Genomic DNA, 14,040 nt, shown 5'->3' on the forward strand with positions numbered 1-14,040 from the left:
AATGAACTTGATAATGATGTCACTCCACTGGATGAGCTCCTTCTGGAAAAGAAGGTCCTCCCCATGGAATCTCAGCCCAGTGCCTGGCTGAATGTCTTCTTTGCAGGAAAAGGGATCACCCAGCCATCAATAGTGGGAAGGTTCACAGTGCAGCTACACAGTGCCCGGGAAAAAATGAGACAGGGTGAAGAAAAATGTGGGTTCAGTGAGTGGGAAATGAGGAAACAGAATGAAGAAGGAAAAGGATCCACCAGCTGATTGGAAGAAATGGAATATCCTTGTTTTCGTTAATCGAGAATCTTGCCTTGTGATCTCCCTGAGCTTGGGGGAGCCATGACAAGTTTCCTTCAGGGACACTTACACCGCAGGAGGGTCCTGTATGTTTCCCAGAGGGTTTCCGGGGCTCAACTTGGACTTCTACTCAGCCCATTGAAGTCAAGGTGGGCAAAGGTACCAAATGTTTCTCATGTTCTTCCATGCACACTGGGACAAAGGCATTGAATGGTTTAGTGTAATGACTGCTGGCAAAGAAGTTTTCAAAGAGGTGGGAGACACCAGAGAAAGGGGCAAATTTTTTGTGGGAAGTCTCCATGAATAGTGTAAAGAAGTCCCAGGAGCCCCTTCATATACCACTGTTGGTCTTCACGCCCAGAGAGGTGGACAAGGCAGAGGCATCATGGTTCATCCTGGCTCCACCCCAATACCCTCACCCTACCCTACCTGCTAAATCGTGGGCCTAGAAAGAAATCGTTCTAATAACTAAGTTTTTGCTTACTTCTTATCCTCAAAGCCCCCTTGAAGCTCAGTTTCAATCACTGAGAGGCTTGTCTCCTGAGTTTGAGAACTTCCCTTTCTCCTCTGTCTTGTATTCCAGGTTGTTCTACCCATCTTACCCATTACACTGTGAGTTCTATGAAGGCAAGGATCTCATCTCTCTTATTCTCCCTTGCATCACCTGCTCCAAGAACAGAGGGAACAGGGTCTGGTACAAAGTAAGTGTTCAAAGCTCAGAACCTTTGCCTGAGTTGGTCTGCTTCTTCCCACCCTTCCATCTGTGGGTCGAATGAGGACATCTGGGCCTGCAAACCCTACTGGCAGGCATGCCTGTTTCAATGAAAATGAAATAACCAAAGCAGAGTGCTCTGGCTGGATTTTTGATGTGACACTGATAGCAAGCTTTCATGTTTCAGGTTCCTTTTTATATAAACATTGCTGCTCCTTGGAGGGCTAGGTACTTGCATCCTGAAGCAACACGCAGATCTCTCTGGATTTAAATTTCATGACTGCTTTGCAAAGATGTCATGGGTAGGAACAGGATTCCCAATTTGAGGGGTTATGATTTGTAGCTTCTTCAGCTCTCTAGGCTGAAAATCCCCCAGCTCCTTGCATCTCCTCCAAGAGCTGTCACCTCATTATGCAGTGATGACTCTCACTCATGGGGAAGGATTGGGGATGTGCAGTGGATGGGATCAGAGCTCCCTTTCATTATACACACAGTCACTCAAAGAGATTCTTATTTGCAGCTTTCACTTTTCATTTGGCTTCTTCTGCTCATGTCAAAGAGAGTGAAATTAAGGACCTGAGAAAGGAATCAAAATATTAGCAGCTTTTTGCTTGTTTGTTTTTTCAGTATTTCCCCCGACCTCTTCTGATGACAGTTGAGGGTCAAAGAAAAAAAGTTCAGGCCATGGGACCTGGTTTGTCATGACGTCTGGATTTGTCATTATTCTCTGTATGACATTCGGCAAATTAATGTCTCACAGTCACTATTTCTTCAGCCATAAGACAGAAATATCAACTAACCTGATGGGTTGTTTTAAATGAAAGGGAAACCCAGTTATCAGTTGTCCTCTTGTCCTGGAGATCCTTTGTCTCCATGGGCTATCTCCATGGTCACCCAGCACCCAAGTGGATGCAGATCTCAGTACCTCCTCAAGTTCTAAAGAACCCATTCACACAAGTATCTTCATGAGCAATGTCAATTTTACTGAAGCTTTTATAAAACTGAGAAAGAAGTTTGCATTGCATACATGATTGTTTTTTCATTACTCATTTTTGTTCTCGTAAGACCTTCAGCTGAGCTGCTTTAGGTATGATGGGGGCAGAGGTGCTTTCTGACTCTTCCTCTACAGACGGACCAGTCTAGCTGGACCCTCTCATTTCCTTGCAGGGGAACTTAAATTCCTTACCTTGCTATTATGCAGAATAGTTTTCCACCCACTCAAGCCTTGGGGCCTGGCCCCTGAGGCCCTGAAACCCTAAAGGACTTATGAAAGCAAATTTCAAAAAATAGGCAAGTGTCTTTAATGAGAAAGCAATGTCCTTGTTATAAAGAAAATTTACAAATTTCCCTAGGAGCAGACTGTTTGGATTAAATTCTGGTTCTATAACTTACTATCTTGTGATCTTGCTCAAGTTGCTTCCCCTGTCAAACTTCAATTTCCCTATCTGTAGAATAGAAAAAAGAAAATTGACAATATAATGTTGTATTTATGATTAAATGAGATGATCCAATAAAAGTGTTTAGCACACGGCCAGGCTTATAACCCCCGCAAACATTAAGAAATAGATACTCAAAATGCCTAGTACATAGTAGGCTTTCAATAAGGAGCAGTTATTGCTATTTCATAGGCTTTTATATGAGTCAGATGATGTCATGTTCTCATGTGTATTAAAATAGTAGAGATTTCAGGCACTGTTGGGGAAATATTGTGAATTGAATACATAGTCAGGTGGGGAACATTTCTGTACTCATTAAATTGAAACTGTCTATGGAAAGGAATAGTCCTGGATAGGTTTCAGAAATGTGAGTTTTCCTACGTGTCTAGCAATCTTTTAAATTTTGGGGGCTGCGTTATCTGCCCCATATCATCCGCAGACCAAGGTATCATCACTACTTTTTCCTTGTTAGGTAAAGTCTGTGTTCATAGGGTGGTCTTTCACCTTAACCAGAGGTCTGGCCAAGGGGATTCAGTTCTACAGGTATCTATCAAACTTTAATCTCATAAGGATTTTATTGAATGGTATCGTTTACTTTATGATGGACGAGAAGATGTGCCGCCCAGATTCCCCTTCATAGAAGGACTTGTTGCCCTAGTTGTCAGCAGGCAGCCTCAGCTGACAGCTTCTCCAGCCCTTACTTCGGTAGTAGAAAGCCACCCAAGGGTATGCCCTTCTGGGGAAGCCTCACGTACAATGACTGATCAAGGCAGGGACTGGAGGATATAAAGGCCCTGTCGTTTTGGTGCTTCGAGGAACAACTCTGTTGGGTTGGCTGAGGCTTTGTTGGGTCTGCATCCCAGTTGGACTTCTCCATCTGCCCAGTCCTCCTCTCACCTTCCTTCCACACACATTGATCCCTAACAAATATCCTGCAAGCCACACTTCACCTCAATGTCTGCTTCCAGAGAACCCAACATATGACATCTTTTTATGGGACCTACATCCTTTATCTCTTAAGGAATGCCTAGGACCATGCTAAACACTATGGAATTTCTAAGGGAAGTACACTTGTTTTTGTCCTCAAGGAACTCCGTAGGGAGACAGAATACACATACACACACCCCTAAAATAGCTAAATAACAAGGCAACATTATGTGATAATACCTGAATCTAGTGATTATGCAACACAATGGGAGGTAGAGAGAATGTATACAGAAAGTTGACAATAGGCTAGGTTAGTTCAGGGAGTTTTCAGAGAGGAGATAGACTTTTGTGAGCTCTGAAGGTTGGGGAGAACTGGGATAAGCACTCTAACGTGTAATTTAAAAATGTTTTCCCTTTTAGGAGGAAATAGCCAGACTGGCCTTCTCAATTCATGATAAACAAACATATTAAATTCAGCTACTAAACCCAAGAGTCCTTGTAGTACTTTCGTAAATTGCAAAACCAGAGCCTAGAAATCACTTGCACTGCAGCAGAACTGAGGAGCCACACTCTTTTAACATAGCTGACCTGGCAGCTTAAAGGGTCATCATGATGTATCGGGTGTAGAACGTGTTAGGCAGCCTTAACGAGATTCTGGAAGGTTGTAGATAAGAAGGTTTGGCAAAGACAAAGTCTATGTCCAGTTACAATGCTCCAAAACTGCCTCCCAGACAGCTTCATATTCAGTTGTAAGTGTCCTATGGCAGGGCCTATGTCAGATCAATCACTGGGTCCCCTAAATACCCACACAAGGGGTTAAGGTATAATAGGCATTTGTAGAATGAGCAAATAAAGGAGCTGAGCACAGGCAGAAAGGAACGCTTTCCCATGCTCCTTGCTCATTTGTTCTTTCAAACATTCATTCAACGTTATCTATTGAAAGCCTATTATGTGCCAGAAACTACTCTAAGCACTGCCCTCAGAGCTTAATGAGGTCTAGTGGGACCTAGCGACCATAAAAGAAACATAGAGCCAAGTGGGGGACAGGCTCTTCAACACAGGGTAGTAGGAAGGGCTTGTCAAAGGAGGAGACAAATAGTGGAAACCTTAGAACCAGAAAAAGTTGACCAGGTGGAAAGGTAATAAGTGGAATGAGGAGGAGATTAATTTTAGACAGGGAGAAGAGCAGTGGGAGGAGTCTGGGACAGAAGGTAAATGGCTCATTTGAAAAACTACAAAGAGACCAGGTAACTGGAGCAGACTGAAAGAGGGAACAGGTAACTCAGATGAGGATAGAAAAGAGGCAGTGGGGCCAGCCCCATGGCACAGTGGTTAAGTTCGGTGCACTCCACTGCGGCGGCCCAGGTTTGTGGGTTCAGATCCCAGGCATGGGCCTACACTATTCATCAAGCCACGCTGTGGCTGCGACCCACATACAAAATGGAAGAAAGATTGGCACAAATGTTAGCTCAGGGCCAATCTTCCTCACAAAAAAAGGAAAAGAAGCAGAGACAGATCACTCAGTACTATCTTCAGGAGTTTGAATTTTGACCCAAGAGCAAAAGGAAGCTATTTAAGCTTTAATAATGATCCAATTAAATTTAAAAGCACATTCTTTGTGCTGGGTGGAGAAAAGCTGCTCCTGGATGACATGGCCAAAAAGCCCCTGGAAGGCCAATGATGATGGAGATGTTCTTTGTCTCTTCATCTTTGTTTCCTTTGTCTATTCTTTCTCTCTCTTTTTGGTGGTCTCCAGCCCCAGAGCTGAGCTGCAGAACTTGCTACAGGTGTGCATGCTGGTGAAAGGGGCCATCCTCTCAACTACGTTTTGAGCGATGTGTATCAGAGGCAATAGAGTACATCAAGAAAGAACATGAGTGTGGTGCCAGATATGGGGCAGGTTGAGTTTTGACTGATCATTTCACCTTTTTGGACCTCAATTTTGTTCATCTTTAAAGAAAATTAAGCAACATCCTCCCTACTTTTCTTATATAGGAGAGTTGAGGAGTCAAGAATAGATGACTTAGAGGCATAGTATTTTTATAAGATAGAAGAATTTTCTTTGTGAAGTATTAGTATGAAATAACCAGGAAGACAGGTAGACTGCATTGGTGAGAAGTCAGAAGTACAGAATTTGAAAGAAGAGAAGCAATTTTGCCATTTTCAAGCACTTATGGTTATAACAAGTAGAGAAAAATTTATTCTTAGTGGTATGCTACAGAATTTCTCTTAAGAAGCAAACCACGTTTCTTGGAAGAACGCCGTGAGAGGCTCTCCTGGGATCACTGAGTGGCTGTGCGGAGTGCATGTCAGCTTACATGGAGCCTTCAGAGAAGGGCACCTGCTAGTGGCAGGAAGAGGAATTTGTTCCTAAGAGGGAAAGAGAGAAAAGGAAGGGAGGAAGGGAAAGGAAGGGAGGGCAGGAAAGGGCAGAGTTCAGTAAGATGATCTAACTATAAAATGCAAGTAGCTTTATTTCCCTGGAAACAGGAGAATGAGCCAACACCACAGTGGCTGCAGAAGCTAGAGACAAAAGTCCTCGGAATATAAGGCAGCATAGCCTTATCTAGAGAGTGGCCAGCAGTGAACTCACTGACACAGATGGGTGGAAGAAAGGGGATTTCATGCTTCCTGCTGGGCAAGAGGGCATTCAAGGGAGGAGGACAGTTCTAGTATCTTATTTTCAGATTTGATTTTCAATGTGGCATTTTCTTAATTTTGTAAAATGTGTTTAAGGACACTGGTTCTAGAAACTAACTTCGTGGGTTCAAATCCTTAGTCTACCACTCGCTATTCTGTGACCCACTGCCAGCCTCTTAACTTCTCTGAGTTTCAGCTTGATCATCCGTAAAATGGGCATACCTACTTCACAGAGTTATGTGAAGGTTAAATGTGGTGAGTCCTTAGCACTGTGCTTGGCACTCTGCATAAACGCTTGATAAATGTTATCTATCTGTGTTTCTGCAATTATTATTATCTTTAATATTTGAGCTCTTTGTCACTGCTACCAAGAGCTGGAATTCAACTTAAAAAAATCTATTAATAATACAATTTCTCACTAAACTAGTCTAAGCCAAACTTTTAAGGAGGTGAGTTTATATTCAAAGTTATGTATTTGACATTTTTCATTCTGATTTTTATTTTTATTGGCTCTTCCTTGTTGAAATAGTGTCATCAAAACTTATTTGTCCTGCTGTCGCATTCCTCTGCTAAGGTAAAAGGAACAATCCTATTTGACTGATTTTGTTACTCGCTGAGAACAACATATGTATAGAATGGCTTAGATGTAATCTTCTTCATTCTTAATGCAAAGGTATGGATTAAAGTAGACAGATGACATGATTATGGGTACCATCCCTGGACAGGCATTAAGCAAATTCACCTCTTATCTCTAGTTCCACTTGTACTTAGTTGTATGACCTTGAGAGAAGGTCACTTAACCTCTCAGAGTCTTACTTCGCTCATTAGTAAAATAACATTAAGCAAGATCGTCTAGGTCAATTTTTGTTTTAAAATATATGTAATTCATGTTACATTTTAAAAGATTGTAGAGAATGTTCTAGATTTCGATCTACAATTAGAATGTATGGGAAAAAAAGAACAGGGCTCAAAGCCAGGAGATAAGAGGTTCTGAGTCCAATTCTGCCCCTGTATTATTATTGTGACTCAATTCTTGACTTTATACTTGACTAAACTCTGTTTCTTCATTATCTATAAAATGGTTAAATTAGAGCGGTATCCCTCAAAGCATTCCAAGGGTTTGCAAAACAGTGGGTTATACAAATAGGTTCCCTTACTGTAGGAATTCCCAGAGAGTTAAAATGCTAATGCGCACTGTGACTATCTGAGGGGAGTATTCTTCGCAGCCTTTCTAAAACTTCTTTGATGAGAGAGCCATTTCTGTTTCCCACAGTGGCTCTTGTTTCATGGAACACCCTTTGAAAAACATGGAGCCAGGAAACCAGCAAGGTCCTTTCTGACTTCAACAGCGCTAGGTTCTGTGAATTTGGAGGGAGGACAGCAGTGGGGGTGAGGGCAAAGCAGATTTCACACCACAGATTCAGTGCAGCTTCATTCAGTATCAACGGTAGAGCAGTAACGCCCTCGAAGAGTTAAAACTGCCTACCCAGAGCCCAAATTCATGGGCCCCCAAGGAATCTGGGCTCTGAAGGCGGTACCCTCCTGTTTTATTAAGCCTTAGAGATAGAAAGATGGGAAAAAAATTCTATGACACTGTAAAGTATCCTAAGCCTTTGTTCAGTGGGATCCTTTATAGTTCAGGTGAAAGCAATCTGGAAAATGGAAACTTTAAAGACGTTTCTTTTGCAGAACTGGACAAGAGAGTTGAGCGCTCTGCACCTGTCTAATGCTGATAATTATCTGTGAAGCCCTCTCTTGCTCTCTCAGATGAGCTTCTCTAGGTTTCAAAGAAACTCATTCCGCAACAGCTCGAAAGGGTAGGAAAGAGGTTGTCGGCCGCTAAAGTTGTTTAGCTTGAAATAAAAGATTCTAAGACTCAGTATGAGAAGAAACACCTCCAACAGGTTCTCCTCAACAATAAAAATTAGAATAGTCTAAAATCACAATAATGTTTCATATAAAGAATTTAATAAACACCAATGGTTATATTCTGTCTTTATTACAAATTTGATGATGAGGTAATTTAAACCATTAATGAATGAAAGAGAATTATGAGTATTAGAAGTAAATAGACCTTAGAAGACTGTCTAGTTTGCTTTCTTTTCTCATTTCAAAGAAGAAATCAGCCCAGAGAGGGAAAGGAACTTGCACACGGTCACATAATAAGTGCCAGAGCCCAGGTTAGAAATCTTGTCTCAAATCTCCGTTCTCTTTTTAGGTTAAACTAGATTTGGCAGACAGGATCTGGATATTTTATCTTAGAAAAATATAACAAGCTTTTGTTTTAGAATCCTAACTATAATCATCTGTGGACATACGGACATTTAAATTTTTGCGGCGTTTACTACTATCCCTTTAAGAATAATAGCATGAGGAATAACCTCTAAAATAAGCACAACAGCAATGCTGTTTAAAAAAATGCCACCTGGTGGAGCTTTGGAGGCAAAACACACCTCGTCCATGTAGTCTTCTCCAAGAGAATTACCTTTCTTAGGCTGGTGTTTTAATCAATATCATTATCTCCCTGAGTGCTACATGATTAAAAATAACACCGAAAATTGTCCTACTTCCAGAACACAGCAGGGAAGATGAGACTGCACAAAAATAAGTTAGTTCACAAAGAAGAAGGTGTATGGGGTCAAACTGAGAACCATGGCGCTAAGGGGCGTTAAATCTTCACGCCCGTTTTACTGTAATGGAAACCAAAGGCAAACTAGAAGGAAGTTCCTGCTGCCACCTTTCCATGGTTTGGGGCATCTGAGTCTGTATGGAAGGTGGAGGTTGGAAAGTGGGAACATTTTACCATCAACAGCCTACCTGAAAAAATTTCCTGGAATCAGAAAATCTCAGGCCTAGGAAGCGCCAAAAATGTTGTCTGGTCCAGCTCTCTGACTGTTATGAGGTCCTCATGGATCCACCCAAGTAGTAATGTGGACAGCCGTCATGGAAGAATGAATGGATCCATCTGGAAAGCTCCACATGGAAAACTAAGAACAGTGGATGGGTACCAAGCAGGCTGACTTCCACTCAGTAGGAGGAAGAACTCAAAATTGGAAGTGTCCAACATGGAATGAAAAGGCTGTCCTTGGAAGGCTGGATAAGCATAAGTCAGGACTATTCCACTGGTTGTTGAGCTTCAAGAGGTTTAATATTAACCATATGGAGACCTAATATTTAAAAGGAATTGGAGTGAACTGTGCTGAATGGTGGATGATTTAGGAATCTGTCTTTATCTTAGCTTGGTTCCCCTGGGAAACAGACTCTGAGAGAGAGATTCGGGTGCAGGGTGTTGATTGAGAAGTGCCATCAGGATTCACTCTTGTGCGGGAGTGAAGGAAGCAGGACTGAGCAGAAGGAGGTATTGAATAATAATGCACAAGCAAGAAAGGCATCCTCAGATCCATGGGGAGGTCTAGAACTGGGATGGCCTTTCAGAGTTGTCTGCCTTGGGGCAAGGGCTTTTATAGACCTGCTAACCAGTCCTGGCTTTGGGCTGCCCCAGGGGAAGCAGTGTGACTTTGGATTCTCAACTCTCTTTGAGAATAATTCCCAGAGAGGAACTCACTGAGAGCAGTCAGCAGTTAATATATCACACCTGAGGGGGATGTGGACAGCACACAACAGCAACCACTACAACATTTTCTCCTTGTCTCTCTAGAACCTAACCAGAAAGTTACTCTTGTCATCCTCCAAGGCTAATTAACCCTAAACCTGGAGTTTGTTTGCAGAAGAGTGTTCCTCAAGTCTCTTTGTTTTCTATCTACATGCTTTAGAATACACCTCACAACAGTTTGCATTAGAAACTTAATTTGTCCTTTTCTGATACTTGGCATAGAAATTGGACCTCACTTTGAGTTTTAACTTCTCTGTGTCTCATTTCTTAATCCATAAAGCGGGTATAATCATAGTATCTCCTCTCATGAGCTATTATGGGGATGAAGTGAAATAATAACTGTGAACTAGCATAGGATCTAATTCACAGTAAACATGAAACGTGCTATCTTTATTACTAGAGAGAGAGAGACACTGATTCATGTATATCGCACTCTCTCTCTCAGCCCTTTAATCTCCAATGTCCTTGCCTAGACCAATGGCTCTCAAGGGCCCCAAGACGCTTTTTGGAAGGCCACAAGATCAAAATTATTTTTATAAGAATACTAACATATTAATTGCCTTTTTCACTTTCATTCTTTCTTGAGTGTAAAATGGAATTTTCCAGAGGGTACGTGACGTGTTGATGTTATCACTCTGATGTTAATAGATTATTATTGTTATTTTTAAATAAATTTACAAAAATTTAACTATGTTTTCTAATTTCTAATATGATAACTATTGATACGTATAATCCACATAAACAAAACCTTTTCAGAACCCTCAATAATTTTTACAGGTGTGAAGGAGTCCCAGAACTAAAAAAGTGTGAAGGAGGCCTCCTCCTTCTAAATCTATCTGCCCACCCCCCACTCCTACCACAAAGCCTGCCTGGTGGCCTTCCATGACTTCTACTTCAAGGCTGCTCTCTCTGTTTTAAGATCTACTCAGGATACGATCTTGGAGATGGGGACATGGGATAGGATCAGGGAGTACACAGTGTGCTTTGCCAATGTGGGACAGTCAAATAAAAGGTTCTGGAATATCAAATGAGGTACCAGAGAACTGGGCACTGCAGTTAGAACTTGCACAGAAGATGCTGAGTGGCACTAAATGGATCACAAAGTGACTGACATCCTGCTGCTCAATTGCTGACTGTATTTTAGGAGGACTGGCATGTGCAGAACAATGTGGATTCCATCATTAAATAAATTATCATGTGAAGCTGTCTCTAATGATTACCATAGAGATGACTCACTTGAGTCAATTTGACAGTGGAACAGAAAATTGCAGCAATGCGGTTTCAAACTATCAGAATTTAGGAAAGAATAACTCTTACAACATTTACACAGACTCTAGTTTCTTATCTTCCCTCCAGCTCGTGATGACTGTGAGCTCTCAATACGAGGAGGGGATAAGAATAGGAGAACAGGGACACTGTATACCTCAAAGGGAGAATTTCCTGTGAAAGGGAAGAGAGAAACCAGTAGGAAAGATTGTCATAATACTGTGTAGTTCTGTGTCCAGCAGCGGCTCAGAGGCTCCTCTCTTTTCTCCTCCCAGCAGCCTCATGAGGTAGAAAAGGCCACCCACATACTGCAGATAAGAAACCTGAGGGTAAGAGAGGTTTCAACGCCTGGCCTGAGGCCACACCTCAATTAGGTGACAGAACAGGGTTACTCACCCACATCTTGCCACCATAGAACACTTTGCCTTTTGTGTGCCACATAGATCCAGTTTAAAATTTAATTTAACATTTATTAATCATCTAAATGGGCACTGAGCTAGAATCAAGGGGGTCTTCAAAGATATAAAGCTGCACCCACATGGGTTCTGCCCTCAAAGGAGCTACAGGACGGACTGAGAGCGAAGCAGCCTCCGTGAATGATGAAGTAGCCATAGAGTCCTGCAGAAACCCGGAGGGCGACAAACATCTCTGCAGCACTGCTGCGTGCTGTTCACGTGGCATTGCACAGCAACCTTCCATTTCATCCCACAGCTCTCTGGAGAAGGTGTAATTATTGTTCCTATTTTATAGACAGGTAAACAGAGGCCCAAAGTGATGAAGCAATTTGTCCAAAGTACATAATTAGTAAGTTCTAGTGCTTGGATTCAGATCCAAGTCTGTAGGATTCATAAAGCCCAAGGCTGTTCTATGCCCCACTGCCTAGGGAGGGAGTGATCCTGATAGTAGGAACTGGGAAAGATCTGGTACAATGAGTTTATACTACAGACTAAGACGTCTTTGTCCATCCCTCAGAATTACACCTTCTCTGTAAGCAGTGTGGCCTAGTAGCCAAGACGTAAGTGTTGTGGGTCAGACACAAGACTCCAAAAACTAGTACTAGCCATTTGCTTAGAGAAGGGCACGCTGGATGGGAAGTTTTGGGTATGAAAGAGTTTTATTATTTACATGATAGCACTTTTGTGCTTTTATTATTATATCACATACAAGTGCTACTTCTTCAATTAAAAGAAAAGCCAGTTACAGGCAGGGTGGGAGGGAGAAAGGAAGGGAAGGAAGAAGGGGCTTTTGAGATGAAATTGAAGGATGCATAGGATTTTGAAAGATAGAAAATGGGAGAAGACGTTCTAGGAGGCAAAAATTTGAGCAAAGACTGTGAAATGGTGTTCTGGGCTGAATTGTGTTCCCCAAAATTCATATGTTGAAGCTTTAACCCCCAGTGCCTCAGAATGTGACTGTATTTGGAGATAGGGCCTTTAAAGAGGTGATTAACCTCTTTTCCGGCTGGAACCATGGAGGGTGCAGAAGAGAAGAAAAAGAAGGTTCCTGCTGTGCCAAAAATATTTACAAAAAAGTGAAGGAATTTTGCAGAGCTGAAGATCAAGCACCTGAGAAAGAAGTTTGCCCAAAAGATGCTTCAAAAAGCAAGCAGGAAACTTATCTATGAAAAAGCTAAGCTCTGTCACAAGGAATATAGGCAGATGTACAGAACTGAGATTCAAATGGCTAGGAGGGCAAGAAAAGCTGGCAACTTCTGCATATCTGCAGAACCCAAATTGGCATTTGACATCAGGATCAGCGGTATCAATGATGTGACCCCAAAGGTCCAAAAAGTGTTCACTTTCACCAGATCTTCAATGGCACCTTTGTTAAGCTCAACAAGGCTTCAGTTAGCATGCTGAGAATTGTGGAACCATATATTGCAAGGGGGTCCCCGAACCTGAAGGCAGTAAATGAACTGATCTACAAGGATGGTTATGGCAAAATCAAGAAGTGAATTTCCCTGACAGATAACGCATTGATTGCTCAATCTCTTGGTAAATATGATGTTATTTGCATGGAGGATCTGATTCATGAGATTTATATTGTTGGGAAATTTTTGAAAGAAGCAAACAACTTCCTGTGGCCCTTCAAATTATCTCCATGAGGTAGACTGAAGAAAAAGACCACCCATTTTGTAGAAGGTGGAGATGCTGGCAACAGAGAAGACCAGATCAACAGGCTTGTTAGAATGATGAGCTAAGGTATCTACCATGATTATGTTTCTAATCTGGTCAGTAAATAAACAGTGACTGCTTTCAAATTGAAAAAAGAAAAGGTGATTAAGTTAAAATGAAGCCATTAAGGTGGGGCCTTAAACCAATATGAGTGGTGTCCTTATAAGAAGAGTGAGAGACACCAGGGATGTGTGGGTACAGAGAAAAAGCCATGTGAGGACAAAGAGAGAAGGTGGTCATCTGCAAACCAAGAGGAGAGGCCTCAGAAGAAACCAAATCTGCCAGCACCTTGATCTTGGACCTCCAGCCTCCAGAACTGTGAGAAAATAAACGTCTGTTGTTGAAGCCACTCAGTGGATGGTATTTTGTTATGGTGGCCCCAGCTGACTAATGCAGGTGGCAAAGTACATCGTCTTTGTGAGGAAGAGTCTGAAGTGGCCACAGTAACGAAAGGTCAGGAGGGATTACAGAGAGATAAAGTAGAAAAGACAGATAGGGCAGATCGTGGACAGCCTTGTGTGTCATTAAAGATCAAATATTCAGATCAGCTATGAAGAGTAAGGAAGAAGGAAAAAAGAGATTTCTCATCTATTGTTCTTCACATCTTAGAAATATAGCAGAAGAGAGTCTGCTGAGAATTTCTAACAATATTTTTCTTCCCTGGCCACTTGTAAACTTACGTCATCTAAGCAAATTTATGATTTTCCATATTCTAATTGGTGTCTTTCTTGCCCAGTTCTTTTTATTTCTTTCTTGATGCCATCCTCTGCCTTATTTTTGTATCCCAATTTTATTCTAAACCGTAACTTTCTGAGGATTATGCAATAGCGAAAGCACACTGCCTGCAACTTTGCTAAATAGAATATCAGAGCAAGGAGAACTTTCAGAGTGTCTTGTCTAGTCCTCTTAGTTCACAAATAAACAGAATGAGGCTCAGTGAGGGCAGGGATTCTGCCAAGGTCACACAGGAGCACTTGCAGT

The 14,040-nt window shown here is 41.9% G+C and overlaps 1 pseudogene; it reads left to right on the forward strand.

Annotated features, from left to right (window-relative positions):
- Positions 1-12,354: 12,354 nt before the first annotated feature.
- Positions 12,355-13,085, forward strand: LOC101402524 (large ribosomal subunit protein uL30 pseudogene; annotated as a pseudogene).
- Positions 13,086-14,040: the final 955 nt, after the last annotated feature.

The sequence above is a fragment of the Ceratotherium simum genome, chromosome 4 (genome assembly GCF_057802395.1).
Source record: "Ceratotherium simum simum isolate JZ-2026a chromosome 4, ASM5780239v1, whole genome shotgun sequence".
Lineage (NCBI taxonomy): Eukaryota > Metazoa > Chordata > Mammalia > Perissodactyla > Rhinocerotidae > Ceratotherium > Ceratotherium simum.